This window comes from Balaenoptera physalus (genome assembly GCF_965194825.1).
Source record: "Balaenoptera physalus genome assembly, chromosome: 3".
NCBI lineage: Eukaryota > Metazoa > Chordata > Mammalia > Artiodactyla > Balaenopteridae > Balaenoptera > Balaenoptera physalus.
The window spans coordinates 158,703,455-158,724,732 of NC_138890.1; the positions used below are offsets into that span (position 1 = coordinate 158,703,455).

Consider the following 21,278-nt stretch of genomic DNA (forward strand, 5'->3'; position numbering starts at 1 on the left):
GCAATCATCGACAGGAAGACACTGGAACTCACCAAAAAAGATACCCCACATCCAAAGACAAAGGAGAATCCGTGATGAGATGGTAGGAGGGGCGCAATCACAGTAAAATCAAATCCCATAACTGCTGGGTGGGTGACTCACAGACTGGAGAACACTTATACCACAGAAGTCCACCCACTGGAGTGAAAGTTCTAAGCCCCACGTCAGGCTTCTCAACCTGGGGGTCCAGCAACGGGAGGAGGAATTCCTAGAGAATCAGACTTTGAAGGCTAGTGGAATTTGATGGCAGGACTTCGACAGGACTAGGGGAAAAAGAGACTCCTCTCTTGGAGGGCACACACAAAGTAGTGTGCGCATCGGGACCCAGGGGAAGGAGCAGTGACCCCAGGGGAAGGAGCAGTGACCCCAGGGGAGACTGAACCAGACCTACCTACTAGTGTTGGAGGGTCTCCTGCAGAGATGGGGGTGGCTGTGGCTCACCGTGGGGACAAGGACACTGGCAGCAGAAGTTCTGGGAAGTACTCCTTGGTGTGAGCCCTCCCAGAGTCCACCATTAGCCCCACCAAAGAGCCCAGGTAGGCTCCAGTGTTGGGTTGCCTTGGGCCAAACAACCAACAGGGAGGGAACCCAGCCCAACCCATGAGCAGTCAAGCGGATTAAAGTTTTACTGAGCTCTGCCCACCAGAGCAACAGTCATCTCTACCCACCACCAGTCCCTCCCATCAGGAAACTTGCACAAGCCTCTTAGATAGCCACATCCACCAGAGGGCAGACAGCAGAAGCAAGAAAAACTACAGTCCTGCAGCCTGTGGAACAAAAACCACATTCACAGAAAGATAAGATGAAAAGGCAGAGGGCTATGTACCAGATGAAGGAACAAGATAAAACCCCAGGAAAACAACTAAATGAAGTGGAAATAGGCAACCTTCCAGAAAAAGAATTCAGAATAATGACAGTGAAGATGATCCAGGACCTCGGAAAAAGAATGGAGGCAAAGATCGAGAAGATGCAAGAAATGTTTAACAAAGACCTAGAAGAATTAAAGAACAAACAAACAGACATGAACAATACAATAACTGAAATGAAAACTACACTAGAAGGAATCAATAGCAGAATAACTGAGGCAGAAGAACGGATAAGTGACCTGGAAGGAATGGTGGAATTCACAGCTGCGGAACAGAATAAAGAAAAAAGAATGAAAAGAAATGAAGACAGCCTAAGAGACCTCTGGGACAACATTAAACGCAACAATATTCAAATTATAGGGGTCCCAGAAGGAGAAGAGAGAGAGAAAGGACCTGAGAAAATATTTGAAAACATTATAGTTGAAAACTTCCCTAACATGGGGAAGGAAATAGCCACTCAAGTCCTGGAAGTGCAGAGACCCATACAGGATAAACCCAAGGAGAAACACGCCGAGACACATAGTAATCAAATTGGCAAAAATTAAAGACAAAGAAAAATTACTGAAAGCAGCAAGGGAAAAATGACAAATAACATACAAGGGAACTCCCATAAGGTTATACAGCTGATTTCTCAGCAGAAACTCTACAAGCCAGAAGGGAGTGGCATGATATACTTAAAGTGATGAAAGGGAAGAACCTACAACCAAGATTACTCTACCCGGCAAGGATCTCATTCAGATTCGATGGAGAAATCAAAAGCTTTACAGACAAGCAAAAGCTAAGAGAAATCAGCACCACCAAACCAGCTCTACAACAAATGCTAAAGGAACTTCTCTAAGTGGGAAACACAAGAGAAGAAAAGGACCTACAAAAACAAACCCAGAACAATTAAGAAAATGATCATAGGAACGTACATATCGATAATTACCTTAAACGTGAATGGATTAAATGCTGCAACCAAAAGACACAGGCTTGCTGAATGGATACAAAAACAAGACCCATATATATGCTGTCTACAAGAGACCAATTTCAGACCTAGGGACACATACAGACTGAAAGTGAGAGGATGGAAAAAGATATTCCATGCAAATGGAAATCAAAAGAAAGCTGGAGTAGCAATACTCATATCAGATAAAATAGACTTTAAAATAAAGAATGTTCCAACAGACAAGGAAGGACACTACATAATGATCAAGGGATCAATCCAAGAAGAAGATATAACAATTATAAATATATATGCACCCAACATAGGAGCACCTCAATACATAAGGCAACTGCTAACAGCTATAAAAGAGGAAATTGACAGCAACACAATAATAGTGGGGGACTTTAACACCTCACTTACACCAATGGACAGATCATCCAAAATGAAAATAAATAAGGAAACAGAAGCTTTAAATGACACAATAGACCAGATAGATTTAATTGATATTTATAGGACATTCCATCCAAAAAGAGCAGATTACACTTTCTTCTCAAGTGTGCACGGAACATTCTCCAGGATAAATCACATCTTGGGTCACAAATCAAGCCTCAGTAAATTTAAGAAAACTGAAATCATATCAAGCATCTTTTCTGACCACAACGCTATGAGATTAGAAATGAATTACAGGGAAAGAAACATAAAAAACACACAAAAATGGAGGCTAAACAATACGTTACTTAGTAACCAAGAGATCACTGAAGAAATCAGAGGAAATCAAAAAATACCTAGAGACAAATAACAATGAAAACACGACGATCCAAAACCTATGGGATGCAGCAAAAGCAGTTCTAACAGGGAAGTTTATAGCTATACAAGCCTACCTCAAGAAACAAGAAAAATCTCAAATAAACAATCTAACCTTACACCTGAAGGAACTAGAGAAAGAAGAACAAACAAAACCCAAAGTTAGCAGAAGGAAAGAAATCATAAAAATTAGAGCAGAAATAAATGAAATAGAAACAAAGAAAACAATAGCAAAGATCAATAAAACTAAAAGCTGGTTCTTTGAGAAGATAAACAAAATTGATAAACCATTAGCCAGACTCATCAAGAAAAAGAGGGAGAGGACTCAAATCAATGAAATTAGAAATGAAAAAGGAGAAATTACAACAGACACCGCAGAAATACAAAGCATCCTAAGAGACTACTACAAGCAACTCTATGCCAATAAAATGGACAACCTGGAAGAAATGGACAAATTCTTAGAAAGGTATAACCTCCAAGACTGAACCAGGAAGAAATAGAAAATATGAACAGACCAATCACAAGTAATGAAATTGAAACTGTGATTAAAAATCTTCCAACAAACAAAAGTCCAGGACCAGATGGCTTCACAGGTGAATTCTATCAAACATTTAGAGAAGAGCTAACACCCATCCTTCTCAAACTCTTCCAAAAAATTGCAGAGGAAGGAACACTCCCAAACTCATTCTATGAGGCCACCATCACCCTGATACCAAAAATAGACAAAGATACTACAAGAAAAGAAAATTACAGACCAATATCACTGATGAACACAGATGCAAAAATCCTCAACAAAATACTAGCAAACAGAATCCAACAACACATTAAAAGGATCATACACCATGATCAAGTGGGATTTATCCCAGGGATGCAAGGATTCTTCAATATACGCAAATCAATCAATGTGATACACCATATTAACAAATTAAAGAATAAAAACCATATGATCATCACAATAGATGCAGAAAAATCTTTTGACAAAATTCAACACCCATTTATGATAAAAACTCTCCAGAAGGTGGGCATAGAGGGAACCTACCTCAGTATAATAAAGGCAATATATGACAAACCCACAGCAAACATCATTCTCAATGGTGAAAAACTGAAAGCATTTCCTCTAAAGTCAGGAAGAAGACAAGGATGTCCACTCTCCCCACTATTATTCAACATAGTTTTGGAAGTCCTAGCCATGGCAGTCAGAGAAGAAAAAGAAATAAAAGGAATACAAATTGGAAAAGAAGAAGTAAAGCTGTCACTGTTTGCAGATGACATGATACTATACATAGAGAATCCTAAAGATGCCACCAGAAAACTACTAGAGCTAATAAATGAATTTGGTAAAGTTGCAGGATACAAAATTAATGCACAGAAATCTCTTGCATTCCTATACACTAATGAGGAAAAATCTGAAAGATAAATTAAGGAAACACTCCCATTTACCACTGTAACAAAAAGAATAAAATACCTAGGAATAAACCTACCTAGGGAGACAAAAGACCTGTATGCAGAAAACTATAAGACACTGATGAAAGAAATTAAAGATGATACAAACAGATGGAGAGATTTACCATGTTCTTGGATTGGAAGAATTAGTATTATGAAAATGACTATACTACCCAAAGCAATCTACAGATTCAATGCAATCCCTATCAAATTACCAATGACATTTTTTACAGAACTAGGACAAAAAATCTTAAAATTTGTATGGAGACACCAAAGACCCCGAATAGCCAAAGCAGTGTTGAGGGAAAAAAACGGAGCTGGAGGAATCAAACTCCCTGACTTCAGACTATACTACAAAGCTACAGTAATCAAGAAAATATGGTACTGGCACAAAAACAGAAACATAGATCAATGGAACAAGATAGAAAGCCCAGAGATAAACCCACGCACCTATGGTCAAGTAATCTATGACAAAGGAGGCAAGGATATACAATGGAGAAAAGACAGTCTCTTCAATAAGTGGTGCTGGGAAAACTGGACAGCTACATGTAAAGGAATGAAATTAGAACACTCCCTAACACCATACACAAAAATAAATTCAAAATGGATTCAAGACCTAAATGGAAGACCAGACACTATAAAACTCTTAGAGGAAAACATAGGAAGAACACTCTTTGACATAAATCACAGCAAGATCTTTTTTGATCCACCTCCTAGAGTAATGGAAATAAAAACATAAATAAACAAATGGGACCTAATGAAACTTCAAAGTTTTGCACAGCAAAGGAAACCATAAAAAAGGTGAAAAGACAGCCCTCAGAATGGGAGAAAATATTTGCAAACGAATCAAAGGAAAAAGGATTAATCTCCGAAATATATACACAGCTCATGCAGCTCAATATTAAAAAAACAAACAACCCATTCCAAAAATGAGCAGAAGAACTAAATAGACATTTCTCCAAAGAAGACATACAGATGGCCAAGAAGCACATGAAAAGATGCTCAACATCACTAATTATTAGAGAAATGCAAATCAAAACTACAGTGAGCTATCACCTCACACCAGTTAGAATGGGCATCATCAGAAAATCTACAAACAACAAATGCTGGAGAGGGTGTGGAGAAAAGGGAACCCTCTTGCATTGTTGGTGGGAATGTAAATTGATACAGCCACTATGGAGAACAGTATGGAGGTTCCTCAAAAAACTGAAAATAAAACTACCATATGATCCAGCAATCCCACTACTGGGCATATACCTTGAGAAAACCATAATTGAAAAAGACACATGCACCCCTATGTTCATTGCAGCACTATTTACAATAGCCAGGTCACGGAAGCAACCTAAATGCCCATCGACAGATGAATGGATAAAGAAGATGTGGTACATATATACAATGGAATATTACTCAGCCATAAAAAGGATCGAAATTGGGTTATTTGTTGAGATGTGGATGGATCTAGAGACTCATACAGAGTGAAGTAAGTCAGAAAGAGAAAAACAAATATCGTATATTAACGCATATATGTGGAACCTAGAAAAATGGTACAGATGAACTGGTTTGCAGGGCAGAAATTGAGACACAGAAGTAGAGAAGAAAGGTATGGACACCAAGGGGGGAAAGCGGTGGGGGGGGGGGGTGGGCTTGCTGGGATGTATTGGGAGATTGGGACTGACATGTATACACTGATGTGTATAAAATGGATGACTAATAAGAACCTGCTGTATAAAAAAATAAATAAAATTAAATTAAAAAATAAAATAAAATAAGCTACAAGGATATATTGCCCAACACAGGGAATATAGGCTATATTTTATAAGAACTATAAATGGAGCATAACCTTTAAAAATTGTGCATCATTATATTGCACAAATGTAACATATGATATTGCACACCAACTATACTTCAATTTAAAAAAGAAAACAATTAACACCAACATTCTGAGATTTCCTCTCTCCTGATAATTAAATCACCACAAAAAAACAGAGAGGTAATATGTGAATCTGATGTTGAAAGAGAAGCAGGAGGAGATTCATATAAGAATCATAAGATCAATATCTGAACAATTGTCTTAATATAATTATAGTTAACATCAAGAAAAGTCTATGAGAAATCCAAGTGGAAAGATTCCTGTAAGTATAAATTACAAGCTTCCTACCACTCAAGAGTACTTTTTCCTTCATTACGTCACAGTTCTGACTCTTTAGAACAAGCTCAAATAAATAAAGAGCGGCTTCCACTTAGATATCCATTGAATTCTTTTTTGACTACAACATGACTCCAACAAACATATTTGTTAGACATGGGGGAGAGCAATAGCCTTGTCTGGAAAGGAAGACATCAGGTTTTCCACTAAGCATCAAAGACCAAAGGGACAATCACTTTCTTTTTATTCCAAAGTTCCCATCATTAAAATATGAGTAAAATACTTATCGTAATGCATATCACAAGATTCCTGTAAGAATCAAATAAGACATTAGGTGGAAATTTCTTGGCAGTTTAAGGGCTGAATTAATTTGAGTTCTTATCATTTCTTTTTAGATAGAATTTTTATTAGAAGCCTTGAAAAAGCATGGTCACAACGTTTTTCTGTAAGATTGTGAATGTGTCTGAGAATTTCAACAGACCATATGAAATAGTGAGATTCATGTGAGGCTTAAAAAACTTCTAGATAAAGCTTGAACAAACTAGAAATGAATTTTTCAACTCCATAGTTATTTTAAGCTTTGATATTACATTACAGTACTTCTCTTGGAGAACTGATATATCAGAAATCATCTTAATTTTGGCCTAAATGTTCTTGAGATAGCCATATACTAGAGTAAGGTCATTTTCCTGTTTAAAAAAAACAAAACAAAACCAATAATTACTGTTTTAAGAAAAAGGGTAAATGAATTGCAAAAGAGAGAAAAAAAATTTGAAATTGACCAACCTGAGCTAATGAAATTACATCATTTGGAAGTTCTAGATTTAGTTTATTTTTAGGCTAACGTTTATTTTTGTTGAATTTCATTTTCTGCGCAAATATAGATAACTGTTTATTGTGACTAAGCTGTTACAATGTAATATTTTATCGGTCACAAAACACATTTTTAAGGATGAAAATGTTTTGCAAATCATAAAAGCAATACAACTTTCCTATACTTTTGGAAGCAAGTATTTTTGTCGGTTTGGAAATTTCTAAGCTTCAAGATTTTACAGTTAATGTGACCTGAGTTTTAATTCTGTATTTGCTCTGTACTGGCTCTGTGGCTGTGATAAATTTACTTAACTTCTCAGAGCCTTAGTTTAATTGATAAAAATTTTTAAAAGATAATAATGCATGCTTAATATGATTGTTCTGAAGATTTCATGGACAATGGCTAGAGCTGAAGTATATTCAAAGCATCTGGCACATAGCAAGCACTTAATATAAAATACCTATAATTATCACTGCTAGTTCCTCTCTACGCTCCCTACAAAATAGTATTATTCTTCTGCTTTGTTATTCATGAGTGTACTGCCACATAAAATCAGCTATTTGTTCAACATAGGTTTAGAAAACTACTGCAGAATTACTCATACCCTCTGTAGAAAATATTTAGAGTTAAAGACCATTGGATCCTATGAGAACAACAAGACTCGTTATTTTGGAAGCTTCATCAGTGCAATCTGATGTAGTCAGGACTTTCCAGGTAGAAACTAACTACTATGGCACAAAATTAGCTTAACTTAGAATGTACCCATTTTAGTTGGTGACCATCATTGCTAATGGATGGGGTTTAAGAAAATAAGCACTATCGTAAGGTTTTAAAAAGTTTTAAAAGTAAGTCACTACTTAAGGTGCTCAGAATGAAGCTTAGACAAATACAAGACCAGAGTGTTTTAACTGGAAGACCAGCTAAACATCAGAACATCAGAACACTGGAATCCATCACATTTTCATTCACAAGTGCTGGGCTAACAGCTAGCCAGGATCCTTGCAGAAGAAATTAGCAGTTATATTTCCTGTTTACTGTTTATTTTCAATTTATTTATGTGCATCAATTTGGATACAAGCAACTCTTTTCTATCTGTAGTAGAACACTCTAATGCCAGTCAATAATTGAATAACGGGTTTCCTGCTTAACAGTGGCAGAAGTTATTCTCCCTCTCCTGAATCTTATTGACTGGATTTCCTCACCTTCAGCTCTCACCCTCCACCAGCTGAGGGAGCAAGAGACCTCCTCTGAATGGGACACAGGATCAGCTCTCCTGGGGCTTCTCCCTGGTGCATCTCTGTTTTAAATTCAAGTGTCTGCCCTATATAGTTGCACTGAAGTTTTATTTTGTCTGAGAAGTCTTACCATCAAAGAGCTTGTATTTTAACAAAATACTTTTTTTTTTTTAATTTACTTGGTAATATAGAAGGCAAACATATTCTCCATTATGTACGATTTGTGCATCCCTTTACTGAAATTAGGGATTTTTCAAAAATGCATGTAAATATTCCAAATATAGCCTCTCTCTCTCTCTCAAGAGCCCTCTCTCTCTCACACACACACATACACGCACACACACACACACACACACACATCAAGGGAATGCCATATGTCCCAAGTGAGACCTACTTGGAAAAACAGAAATGCTGAACACATCACACAGTATCACTGTGACAGGACATTTGTCAGTTTTTTCCCTGGCAATGAGATTTTTCTCACCCTCAAGACATGCAAAGGACTTTTTTCATCTGTTCTTCTTATGTTAATAACTTTCTCCTATAGAAGTGAGAATTGTCAAAACTTAACCATTTGAGGCTTTGGCATTTAATTAGGTGACCTTTTTGAGAGAATTAGATCTCTGGGAGGAAGTTGTAACTTTTGAGGTGGGAGGTGTTGAAGATCTGCTCAGGGGGTCAGTGGAGGGGTATCAGCAGGTTGTGAACTGCGCATGCCTACATTTAATATGTTGTTTGACATTTTGTATCCTCTCATACCCTTGCTTATTTTTGTTTTAGAAAATTAGTACTTCAACAATAGTAGAAGAGATGATTTAGTTAGGTGTAATGATGTATTCTCCTGTGCTACTCAGGTTAATAGTATAATGCAAACATTTTTTCGCAAGTGTGATGCTAATTTAAAATGCTATTTGAGAAACTACATAAGAAACGCTGTATTTTCCATGTCTTGGGTTGAATGCCTGCGTCTGTTAAGAACCTGCCAAACATGCTTATTTAGTATGAATACTTCCTTTCTTTCATAAATCAGAGTTGCACTCTGTAGGGCTGTGATCAACCTTTAAAAACATTTTACTTAGGCAAAGGTTGAAGTATGTACCAGGCTTGGGGCAAAGGCAAGCCCAGCTATATATATCTTTTATCACATTGCTTTGAACATTTTTCAGCTTTCGTCTTGTCTTACAAATCAGCTCTATCGGTCGATTAATTGTTTCACTGTACCTGCTATGTAACACGAAGGCACCTGGCAGAACTGCAGGAGAAAGCACGTTTATTTAAGTCCTTCCGCGGCTGAACACTGTAGCTAATCTCCTTGCAAATTACAGCCAGAGTTGTAGTTCATCCATTAGGCTGGAAAAGACAAGAGTCCCAAGCAGCCCCGGTGCCTTTTCCAGTTCCCAGGAGACCCACTAACCCTCTGCGTGTGTTGCCTGCTCACAGTGTCTCCTGCTAATCAGGTCAGTGATTATCGCCTGGCTCCGGGGACCTGACAGCAGCCTATCACAGCAGTTAGGGAACCACCAAACGCAGCATGCTCGCCGAGGAGCTCCCGTTAAGAAATATCGCTTAGTCCTCATTTACTCACTGGAACCTCGGAGGATTTCAGCTTCTCTTTTTTGTTCTCTTAGACAGTGAGGGGCTCAGCATAAACAGGAAAAAGCAGCCGAGCATGCAGCTACTTGGAGGGTGTTGACTGAAAACTTCGCTCTTCCCACCCCGTTCACGGTTGATTCGACTGATTTCTCACCTCCTTCGCAGTGAATATTTCAATTAAGGTAAGTGCCGCTTCACCTGAGTGACTGCGTCGCGCTGAATTTCTGCATTGAAAGTTCTAACTGACTATACTGACATTCTGCACTGCAGCAAGTGACTGTTTCTGTCAGGAGAAGCCTTAGTTTACAAGCAATTGTCCTAGAATGAAACCTGGTGTTTGGGGATGATATTACAGAGCAATTTCTTTTGAAACCTAAGTATTCTGCCTTGCATCAAGAGAAAATGAAAGGAAATATGAAAAGAGAGTGAATTTCTCTTTTTACCTTTTAAAATAATCTAGAGAACTGTGCGGCGCTAAGGTAACTTGATTTTGATTGAAGTGTTTTGTTGATGTCATATGGCAAAAGCTCTCAGTCTAAAAGCTTCAAAGTTAAATCAGATGGAAAGAACATTTGCAAATGAGAGTTGAGATTTTGTGCAGCTTTTTACTTTAACAACGTTCCTGAGCTCCCTGTGGGTTGAAGGATTTAGGACTATATCCCTGAATATTTTAATAGTGACCATTTAGCAATTAAAATTTTAATAAAGGTTCTGATGTAGCTGTTAAGAAAAATGAACCAAAAAGAATTATCATACCACTGATATGATTTATAGTTTTTATATGAGAGGTGAATTTTTAATGAGATAATTTAATAAAAAGAAAAGTAAAGAAAATTACTTTCTTTCTAAAATACTTACTTTTGAAGGGAGAATTCTTCAATAATGGATTCAAATTAAATGTTTACTGACATCTTGGCTTTTATGTTTGAAGCTGTACTTTGTCATCAAACAAGAGTGAACTGAGGTTAAACTTGTATTTTACATGGCTTAGGGCAATTATCTATGTAATTTAGACAAACTAGTCCACATTATTTCTTCTAAACCCTTTTTCCTCATAAGTTTGTTAAAAATATCTAAAGGGAATGGAAGCAACTCTTCCAAAGTTAGATTTAATTATCCAAACTTTTTCTTTTCTATTTTACTTTGCAAGTGTAAATATAGTCTGATGGTTTTCTCTCACATCATGGTCAATTTCTATACAATCAAAAAAATAAAATGATTTTATCCATATAATTACGTATGACCAATTGATTGCTTAGCGCTCTAACCACGTGAGTGAATAATAGCAACCACTTATCTTCTTATGATGTAGTACTTATACTTCAAAATGATTTTCTAACAATGAGACAAACGCTATTTAAAATACAAATGTATACTGTCATGAGATAATACTTACACAGATTGAATTTCAGTAACATCCGTTATGCTAACGCATAAAGTAAAATGTTGCTGCTTTTGTGTAAAGATTTATAATGGTATCTTAACTGTGCTTTTTAAAATAAGCACTCATATTTCATGAAATGTTGATTCTGCCCTCCTCCTATGGGTATCCTGAGATGGGACATTTTATAAAGATGTCAGAACATTGTTTATATTAATTGGCTAGCCTTCCAAAATTCTCTGGAGAGCTTTCTAGGCTGATGCTATTGCTTCCCCCACAGGAATAACATATTTTTAGGATACCCATAGGCACGGATGTGTACGAGCTGTTTGTCTGTGTGTTTTAGCCAAAGCCGAAAGACGTTTATTTCCCTCTGTTGCACTGAGACTTCTATCTCCTTTCTCCAGCGAGGTGGTTTTGCAACTGATTCAAGATACCTCAGAGAAGTGTTTGACTAGTTACTGTCATTGAGTCTTTGGCATCTTCTTTTCTTACATTTTAAGCAACATGGATAAACAGGAAGAGGCAACATTAACCAAACCGGGTCACATTTGTTAGTAACAAACTTGTACATTGCTGATAACATCTCTTTATTATAAACTATTCCTTGTGCCAAGTTCAAAATCCATGGTGATACCCTACCCAATGAACTTTTATTAGATGTACTTAGTTGACGTCTATGACCCTTGAAGGATGTGCTTCGTGTGTAATGGGATATTTATTTTAAAAAATGAAGGTAGTTGTAGTTTTTATTTTAAAAGATATACTTAAAGTTTTTAAAGGGATTTTATCAGTGTAGTTGTTGTCTTAATTTGCATTACACAGGCTGAAAAGAGAATGAAGAAAATCTTGGTTCCACTTGAGAATTGGGAGCTGTTTATGTAGGTAGCTGCCTCAGTCAGACTTTTTTTCATATATTTTCCCCAGGTTCCAGCTTACCTCTAGGTTCTAAACTGAATCCCGTTTTTCATTTATTTGATGGTAATTTATTCCTTCTGTGACATCAGAAAACATCTTGTAGGATAACCTCACTTAGAATAGGCAGTTTCAAAATTTAAATCAAAAAAAAAAATCTGTTAAAGCTTTATAAAACTTTTCTTAAGAGTTATAACCTGCTCCTAGGTAGGTGGTATTTTCAATAAAAGTCAACGGGGTGAGGCAGTGTTTACCATGACTCCTAAATGCCAGACAGCTGGGGTATAAATTTTGTATGTATGATTATATAATTATCAGGTCAAAATGATGACATTGGAGATAATTTGCCCCAATTTTCCAGATGAAGAGATGCAGGCTGGGAGAGCAGGTTGGGGACCTATGATTCAAGTTCAGGTCAGACAGTATTTAAAGCTCGTAATCTTTACACTATACTTTTTATCACTTTATACATGGTGACCTATTCTGATACTCATGAATATCTGATAGTGCAACTTAATTATATCACCCTTAGAATAGTTTAATTCTTGGCTTACTCAAAATAAATGATTTTGTAAACTCCATAGCCACCAGTGTTTGAAAGAAGCATATATTTTTTTCTTTGAGATTCTGAAAGAGGTTAGTGCTCAAGTCTTTGCATCAAGCTGATTCTGATTACTACTGACAGAAAAAACACTCTACTATAGGGATAATCAGTACGGAAATTTAGTATCTGCAGTATAAACATCTTTCCAAGAGAGGTAGATATACTCTCAGGATAAAAATCAAATAAAGAGTAGAGATATAAATTCAATGCCACTTATATTGAAATGGAATTAAAAGGAAGTTATGGAGAATTTATGTTCGTGGCAAAATACATTCATAATATTAGAAAAGATAAAGAAGTGAACAGAATTGAATGTTGGAAAGTAGACTAAAGAAAAAAAATAGATTCAAATGTACAGGAATCTATTTGGTCTACTGACTTTACATAAGCCTTCCCATATGTACACAGAGATTTGCTATAGCTAATTATGTTGATATTGTGACAATGTTATCCAAAGCAAAATCTGGTCCCATCTAGGACAAAAAGGGAGAGATGTGATAAAATTAGGATTGACCTGAAAGATCTAATTTGATGAGCTCTCATATCCAAGAATGTGCTGAGATGTACCGGAAGCTGCATAGTTATAAAATATGATCCTTTGTTATGCTCCAACCTGCTCTCAAACACTTAAATAGATAATACTGAACCAGTTACTGCAAATAATGGATTCAACAATGATTAGAAACATGATCAAGAAATGTATAATCTCCAGCCACTAGCCAGTTTACTTTCCATTCGCTAGATTTTATGGCAAGCTGTTGGCTTTTTCTAGTTGTATATAAGAATAACAGAAAAACAAAGTATATATAGATAATCTTTAGTACTATTCCAAAAGAATGGACATGATCTATAAACAGTGGTATTTCAGAGGAGCTTGTTATGCTGAGCATTCACTATGCACGGGTCTCCCCACCCAGAAAGTATGCCGTGTGTCTAGGCTGCACAGGCCACAGCAGATATGACCAGAGATGAATGTACCCAGATCTATGACAGCCATCTCTAGAGTAGCCAATGGCTACCATGTAGCCTTTCAAAATAACCATGTCAATAAAGAATGTTTTATGTAACCCATAGATGATTTAGTGACCTTAAGCATAAATTCAGCCTACTGTGGATAACCAGCAGTAGATGGGCAGGAGCAGAAGTTGAGAAACACAGAGATGATGGTCTGCAGAAATCATGAATAAGCTGAAGTCGTGAGGTTGGTAGGAAGGAAAGAGAAGTTAATTCCCTTAGGTCAATTAGAAGACAAACATTTTCTGACTCGCCATAATGGCTAAGCACAAAAATAAAGGCGTGCTCCCTGTATAGAAGCAGAAAGACTATGTTATCCTGGGCGGTATTCCAGACACACCATGCAATGGTGAGACTTCTTCCTGTTTTCCACATTTTTCTCTGCGGTTTCAGTTCCATTAACCAATTCAAGCTGAGCACATCTGTGTCTCTTACAAACTAAAAGCTTATAACTGGCCCAGCATCACACATATTCATAGTCTCAGTAGACAATGGATAAGGCAGAAATGTGTAGTGGCGGAAAGTACAGGTTCTGGGTTCAGCTACCTGGGTTCAGATCCCACTGAGGGTACTTGCTAGCTCTGTGACAAGTCAGTTAAGGTGTCCAAACTTTATTTTTATGACCTTTAAACTGGAGCGAATAATAGTACTAATCCCACAGCAGTGCTGTGGGATAAAATGATAATTAATGATAATGATAAAATGATAAAATGATAAAAATGATAATTAATATAACATACTTACAATTACTCAGGTGCTCAGGAAATAATAGTTGTTATTATAAACCAGAAACCTTGTTTTTAGTCCCTCACCTTACCTGTCAAGTAGAGAAAATCCAGGACGTTCTTTCTCCTTTAAAACAATGCACACTTGGGCCTTACCAGAAGCTGGAACCATGTCCTGACACTGTGTTTATATCAGTACATTTGAATTTTAGGAACATACACTTTTTCCTCTACTGGATTTAGACAGATGTGTGGATGTTACTTTAAAGAAAGTAATTTGGGAGCTGGCTTAGAGAAAACTTTCTATTTTGTCAATGGCTGCTTACATGCTATAAAACCAGACTTGAATAGTTGACAACATAGAGAGTGTAGTGTGTGCATAGCTGAAATTATTCACTATTTTATCTTTTACAGAAAAAGTATGCTGACTGCTTGTTTAGAAGAGAAACAAATTTATGAAACTAATTCATATGTTGTATGATTTTATTATGAGCATAATAAATATTCTGTGGAATATTTGTAAAATATCTTGAAGATGACTACCTAAAAATCTATTTTCTGGTAGATTCAAGCCTATCATTTCCTCCTCTAACTCATCTATATCTTGCTATGGGATTTAAATCCTCTAGTTATAAAGTTGAAAAGTTATCAAATACCATTTATACATATGTATGTGTATATGTATATGCAGAAGTATTTCATATTTTGTGTGTTGATTCAAGTAATCCCCATAAATAAAAGGTATTTTCTGCAATGGAATTCATCGTTTTCCATCCTCCAAGCCACGGATTCTTATGTTTTGCTCTATATGGGAATCAATGACTCTGTGCCTTAAAGTGGCAGATTCCTGAGGCTCATTCCTGGAGTACTGATTTTGTAGGTCTGAGAAAGGACCCAGGAAACACAGTTTTGAGACATATGCAGGTTATTCTGATAAAATCAGAATATATAGGAATGTGGCCTAATCACTGAGATTTAAACGACTTCCCAGGCAGTTCTGACATGCAGACAAGGCTGAGGATTGCTGTTATAGAGCAGCACCTCCCAACTTGAATGGGCATGCAAATTACCTGGGCGTCTTGTAGGAAGGTTCCAGAGTGGAGCCCAAATTCTGCATTTCAACCAGCCTCCCAGGGATACTGACACTGCTGGTCTATGAGAAATGCTGCTCTCATTCTCTGCCATACTGCTCTATGGTTGCCCCTGGTAGGTAAGTATTCAAGGACCTACCTAGGATATGACTTACAGCCCAGCTTACCTGGACTAAAGGTTGATAAAACTTCTCAAGAAGCTCTTTTGATTATAGAAGGATGATGGGACATTATAAGCCAGGTGAAATTTGAAAAACAATTTTTTTAGTCTATCATTGATTCCCACTACTCACTCTGGATATAGAGTAACTGGATGTTTTAGAAAGCAGCGTATTTCTAGCATGTTTAATTCTTTGCATTCCTAACACTTGCTGACAATATTTAATTCAAAGCATTGCTAACGTGTTTCATTCTTTGCAGTGAAGAAGGAGCAGGGTGATCAATGCTTTCCCAGTGCCACTTCTCAATGGGTAGAAGTTTTGGACTTTAGCACTCCCCAGGATAGCTATATACCAAGGCTCCAAACTCATCACAAAAGGCCAACTTCTCAAACAGCATTTCAGTTCTCTTTATTCTAGGAATGCCGTCCTAAAGCTTCATTATTTGTCACTTCAACTTTTCTTCTTTCTCAAAACTAAATGGCAAGGATATAGATTTCAGCTTTCGCCTCTATTTAACCTTTTCTCTCTTTCTCTTCCCAGCTGCCACATTTCATGGTTGTTATTCAAATCTACACAATACAAAGGGAAATATATTTCATTAGTATGGAAACAAATTTTGGATAATTTATATTAATATTTTAAAAATTACAAACCTGCCCATAGGATTCCGTTACTCTTCCATATTGTCTTCTTCTAGAATGCTTAACATTTTATTAACGGTACACCTTTAAATTTATATGATCGTTATTTGTCTCCCTCTCTAATTACACTCTAATTAGACATTAAAATGTAAGCTCCATGAAGGCAGGGTTTTGTTTGTTTGTTTGTTTGTTTTATTCATAGTTGCAACCCAGTACCTAGAATAGGGCCTGGCGTAGAGTAGATTTTCGTAAAATATCTATTGAACAAAGAATGAATAGATATTCCAAACTAATAAATTAGTTATAAGGGCCATGTTTTAGGATTGAGGCAAGTAACTAAAATATGATAGTTTTGCTTTTGCTCAGTACTGGGTAAGATTCAAGCACATTTCCCCAAAGACTTACTCATCCACTTAATGTACTTAGTTTTAATGTGTCCCTCTTAAGTGTCAGGTACTGGGCTAGATGCTATGGATACATGTTGACAAGCCCCAATTCCTTTGGATAATGTTCTCTGCCTGTTGGTCGGGGGCAGACAAGGGAAAGACCAGTTGTAATACACTCTGGTGTGTAATCATGAAAAGATGTGTATGGGGTGTTATTAATGCCCAGGGAGAGCTCCTGACTTAACTTGGAGGGGCCATGGAAAACTTACTAGAAGTCTCCTGAGCTATAAATGAAAGGATAGCTTGAATTAAGACAGACAGAAGAGGAGGGGTTATAAGCTGCCAGTAGAAGTGACACTGTGTCCAAAGGCACAGAGAATTCCTGACCCCCTCCAGGACCACGTTTGTTTGACATAACGTTGCGATAAAGTGTTGTATGTGTAATAAGAGGCAACTTTATTTTTCTATGTGAAAAGGTGTTTGGATTCCAACCCAGGAATGACGGGGATCCATTAAAGAATTCTGAGAATGGGAGAGACAGAGTTATTGGTGCCCTATTCTGAATCTTGCATTATATTTTTCACTATTTCAAATCAAAATATATGTATACACATACATTAAAAATACCTATGAAAATTAAAACAAAAATATATCAGGGGAGAAAATGAGCTTTGGTGGGCTGAAGGGAGAGAGAATAAGATATTCTTAATACGCTGCACCCAGGATCTGTGAAAGTTCATATGCAGGACTTGAAACCAAACCAGAGGTTGAATGAGCGTGAAATTAGCCAAGGTTGTATCCATATGTGACTTTCAGGGGCTCTGTTTTGCAGGATTAGGAGAGCAAATTTATTTCAGTTTCAGAGTTCAGGAAAAATGGCAGACTCTGAATGGCCATATCTGCTAGGACTGACATGAAGTAGAATTCACACTCTCCTACCTCCTGACTAAGACCTAACAGAAAAACCTCTATTTCTGTCTGGACACTTGTAGGACAATCAGATTCAGCTATTCAAATTTAATGTCCCTGACATTTTTAGGAGGCTAACATTTTGACCCTTTCATTCTATAGGTATAATACTAGGTGTTAACTCTAGCAGAAACTGCTTCTTTTGTGCAGTACTTTGTGTTGTTGTTAACTGTAGCTGAAATTCAATAGATGTCATTTACTCACAGTTTTTCTCTTACCATTACACCCAAAATCACTCTTTTTGTTTCTTTCTCCTTGCTGTTAATCTGATAGTTACTGCTTATTCCCTGATGATGGTATCTCCAGCAGGAACCATAATCTCTGTGAAGATCGGGACCTAGTTTTGTTCACTGCTTAAGCCTTAGCACCTAGATCAGTGTCTATCATATAGCTGGTACCGACGTGTTAAAGGAAGGAATGGAGGAAGGAAGGAAGGGGGAGAGAGAGAGAGAGAGAAAGAGAGGGAAGGAGGAGAGGATCAAGGCATGTTCCCATCTTGCTATCCTCTCTTTAATAGCTCAGCAAATGGCACTATAACCTACCGAATGGGCCAAGGGAGAAATCCAGCTATCATCTTTGTCTTACCACTTTTCACACCTTACACATCCAATCAACGTCTGGTCCTTTCAGTTCTGCCCTTTAAATCTGTCTCACATGTATTTGCATCCTTGCCTCCCCACAGTTCACGCCTCCGTCATCTGTTACTTGCTTATGATCTCTATGTTATACTCTTCTTCTTCACAAAATAATGCTCCTTACCGCCAGAAGATCGACCTCTCTAAGACAGTCTTGATCACATTACTCCTGTGTTAAAGACTGTCCTTGTAATTTCCGCTCTCTTTTAGGATATTATTCCAACCTTCATGAGGCATCCATTTTTCTGGAAGTTCTGGATGCTGCATCCTCTTGAGTCTTGCCTAACCTCTAGCAGCTTATTTCCCAGCCACCTTGGGTTCCTTATTCCTGAGATTTCACGTTCACCGCCTGTCATATTAAGTTAACTTTTTGCCTGGCTAGATCTCTTGACCTGTAGAACACAAGATGTCACTTCATCCAGACAGATTTTGGCCACTAGCAGTCTAGTAAAATGCTCCTCCTATCAGTTTCCGTAATACACTTTAGGCCCCTTCTACTCCAATCCCAGAACTCATTACACCGTTGAATAATGCTAAATTCCAAACCCTTTGATGGCAGGCTCTATGTGTGTTTCATTCACTACTTTATTCCTGGTGACAGACACTAACATATACAAATTCTTTGTAAACAAGGACAGGTAATGTACTTCTCTGAATTCAAGGACAATAATTTATTCATAAGCTTCTTCCTTCCACTTGGGCAGTTAAATTCCTGCCATTCTGAAGAGAATTTTGCTCCTCCATGTCACCTTTATGAAATGTCAGGAAACACAAAAATATAGTAACAATTTGATTAATTCAAAAATTTGCCATGCCAGTAACTACTGATATTTGTTTAATGTATTTCATACATCTTATGGACTATGTAGATATCTTACCCTTTAATGAAGAGTAAAAATTGTTCACACACGTTTGGTAAAGGTCACCTATTTTCAATCAGCTCCTTTCTGTGTAATAACTGGCTGACATTTCTCATCCATTTGTGATCAATGAACATGCATATTTTAACTCAAAAGTCCATTCTCTTCAAAGTACCACTCTTATAGCTTCTTATTTCATAACTTGATGATGTTTAGGGCAGGGTAACTACACTAATTCTTGTCCTTAGGCTTTTTTATCTTTAAAGCAAAATAACTGGTAGAACAAACAATAGAAATTGGCTATACTTGAGAATCAGTTGTCAAAAAAGCACATCCTGAATAGATATGCTTTGACCTCATATGTTTAAGGAATGATTGCACTGTTATATTTAATATTACCGTAAATAAACTGTACTTTATCGCTTGTCCTTTATATGTGGTGAGGTGAGATGTTCTAAAAATCCACAAAAAGTAAACAACAGCATTAATTCTGGAAAGTATTTCTCTCACAGATATTTAGAAGCAATCTTCCCTGGAACCATAATCCTCAAAAGGAAATTGCAGTCCTTGCAGAAACACAATTTGAGTCATCTGGGTCTAGGTCTCTGGATTTTTCTAAAAGCCTTCACAAGGCACAAATGACATTTTAAATATCTTGTCAGGGAAAGAAGTGATTTTTAACGCAGATCCACCAAATATATATTTTTTAAACCAGTAGCCCCAAAGGCAAACATCTGAAAGGCAGAGAAAAACATTAGCACCAAGATAAATGTCATGACTTGTGTATAAGGAGGAACATCGTATAAGGATAATAGAGAAGTATCTCTTGTCAGAAAATAAAGAAGAGTAAACAGGTATAATACTCCATGATTCTATCTGTATCTACTCGGAAGTATAATTGGATATCAGAATATTTCTTCTCTACTGGATGCTATGTTATTTTGTTTTTCTGATATTTTAGAAAAAAAAGAACAGATCCAATTATGCTCTGGTCTGCAGGCATGGGGAGAGGAGGACGGAGTTAGGCAGCAGCAAGTGAGCAGAGGTAACACGAAAGTAGGCAACGTAATGAAAGTGTCAAAATGATTCCTTTAAAGAAGTAAAGCTTGTTGTATGATGGCCTGATGGCGTGTTACCCTTGTTCTTGACCAATATACCAATTTATGAAGCTACCAACCCTTCCATACTGCTGCTGTCTTCTAGATCTTTCTTAGTCCAGTTTTTACAAACTCTCGTGTTATATACCTCTCATACCTCTTTGTGACCTATGACGTAAAGCCTCTCCCTTGTCTTTTGTAGTAGTATCCTGCTCAAGAAGTTTGATGATTCTGCTTTGAGTAGAAGCAGCAAAGTTAAAATGTGTTGCCTCCCAAAGTAGCTCATTCTGCCTTTGGAGGAACTGAGCAAGGAAAACTTTTCCCTGTTTTATTCTGTACTCATACCTTAGAACCATGTAAATCAGGTAGTAATTTTAGACAGCATTAAGCTGGTTCTGAGAAGTGGGTATCCATCAATAAACAAGGTAAAATTCTCTTTCATGTGAAAAGCCATTTACTTATCAGCGGTGCCCAGGTACTGCATCTTCGGTGCTTTAGTGCTTCCTACACAATCTGTGGTTCTGCACTTCTCCAGTGTCCCCTTTTGGACACATTGCAGAATAGGGCTCTTGAGAACCCATTCACTCTCCTTCCTCCGATCCATACCAAATACAAAAATTACACCCTCTGTTCCTTTCTGCTTGCTTTACAAACAAATTAAAACTTGTCAGGGTTGGTAAACATTTCAAAATCTTGAGGTTTGCAAAGGAGGGTGACCCTGCTAGCATTGAAATATTTCAGAGGCTTGGCTTTCCAAGAGGAAACTCCAGAATTAAAAACGTTTTTGTCCACATAGAGCCATTACCCATGAGAGTAAAAGATACCTTCAAACATCAGCCTTGAGTTTTGTGTGCAAACTACTTGCTAGATATAGCAGAATTGTTGAAGTAAAGTAGTAACACAAAGTAGGCTTTTCCTAGGTCCTGGAGCTACT

At 37.2% G+C, this 21,278-nt stretch overlaps 1 protein-coding gene and 1 long non-coding RNA gene across 5 annotated transcripts in view; one reads left to right on the forward strand and one right to left on the reverse strand.

The window, feature by feature from the left end:
• Positions 1 to 21,278, forward strand: part of CDH12 (cadherin 12) — a 998,421-nt gene that overhangs the window by 586,649 nt on the left and 390,494 nt on the right. For 3 of the 4 annotated variants that reach the window (XM_082453738.1, XM_082453737.1, XM_082453739.1), the window contains one exon: positions 9,901 to 10,047. The gene's annotated coding sequence lies outside the window, so the exon portion shown is untranslated. Of the gene's footprint in view, positions 1 to 4,074; positions 9,730 to 9,900; positions 10,048 to 21,278 lie in introns of those variants that run through there. The other variant, XM_082453740.1, reaches the window with a different exon arrangement.
• The window catches only part of LOC309656873, a 1,296,162-nt gene that overhangs the window by 204,623 nt on the left and 1,070,261 nt on the right, over positions 1 to 21,278 (reverse strand). The gene's annotated exons all lie outside the window — the stretch shown is intronic.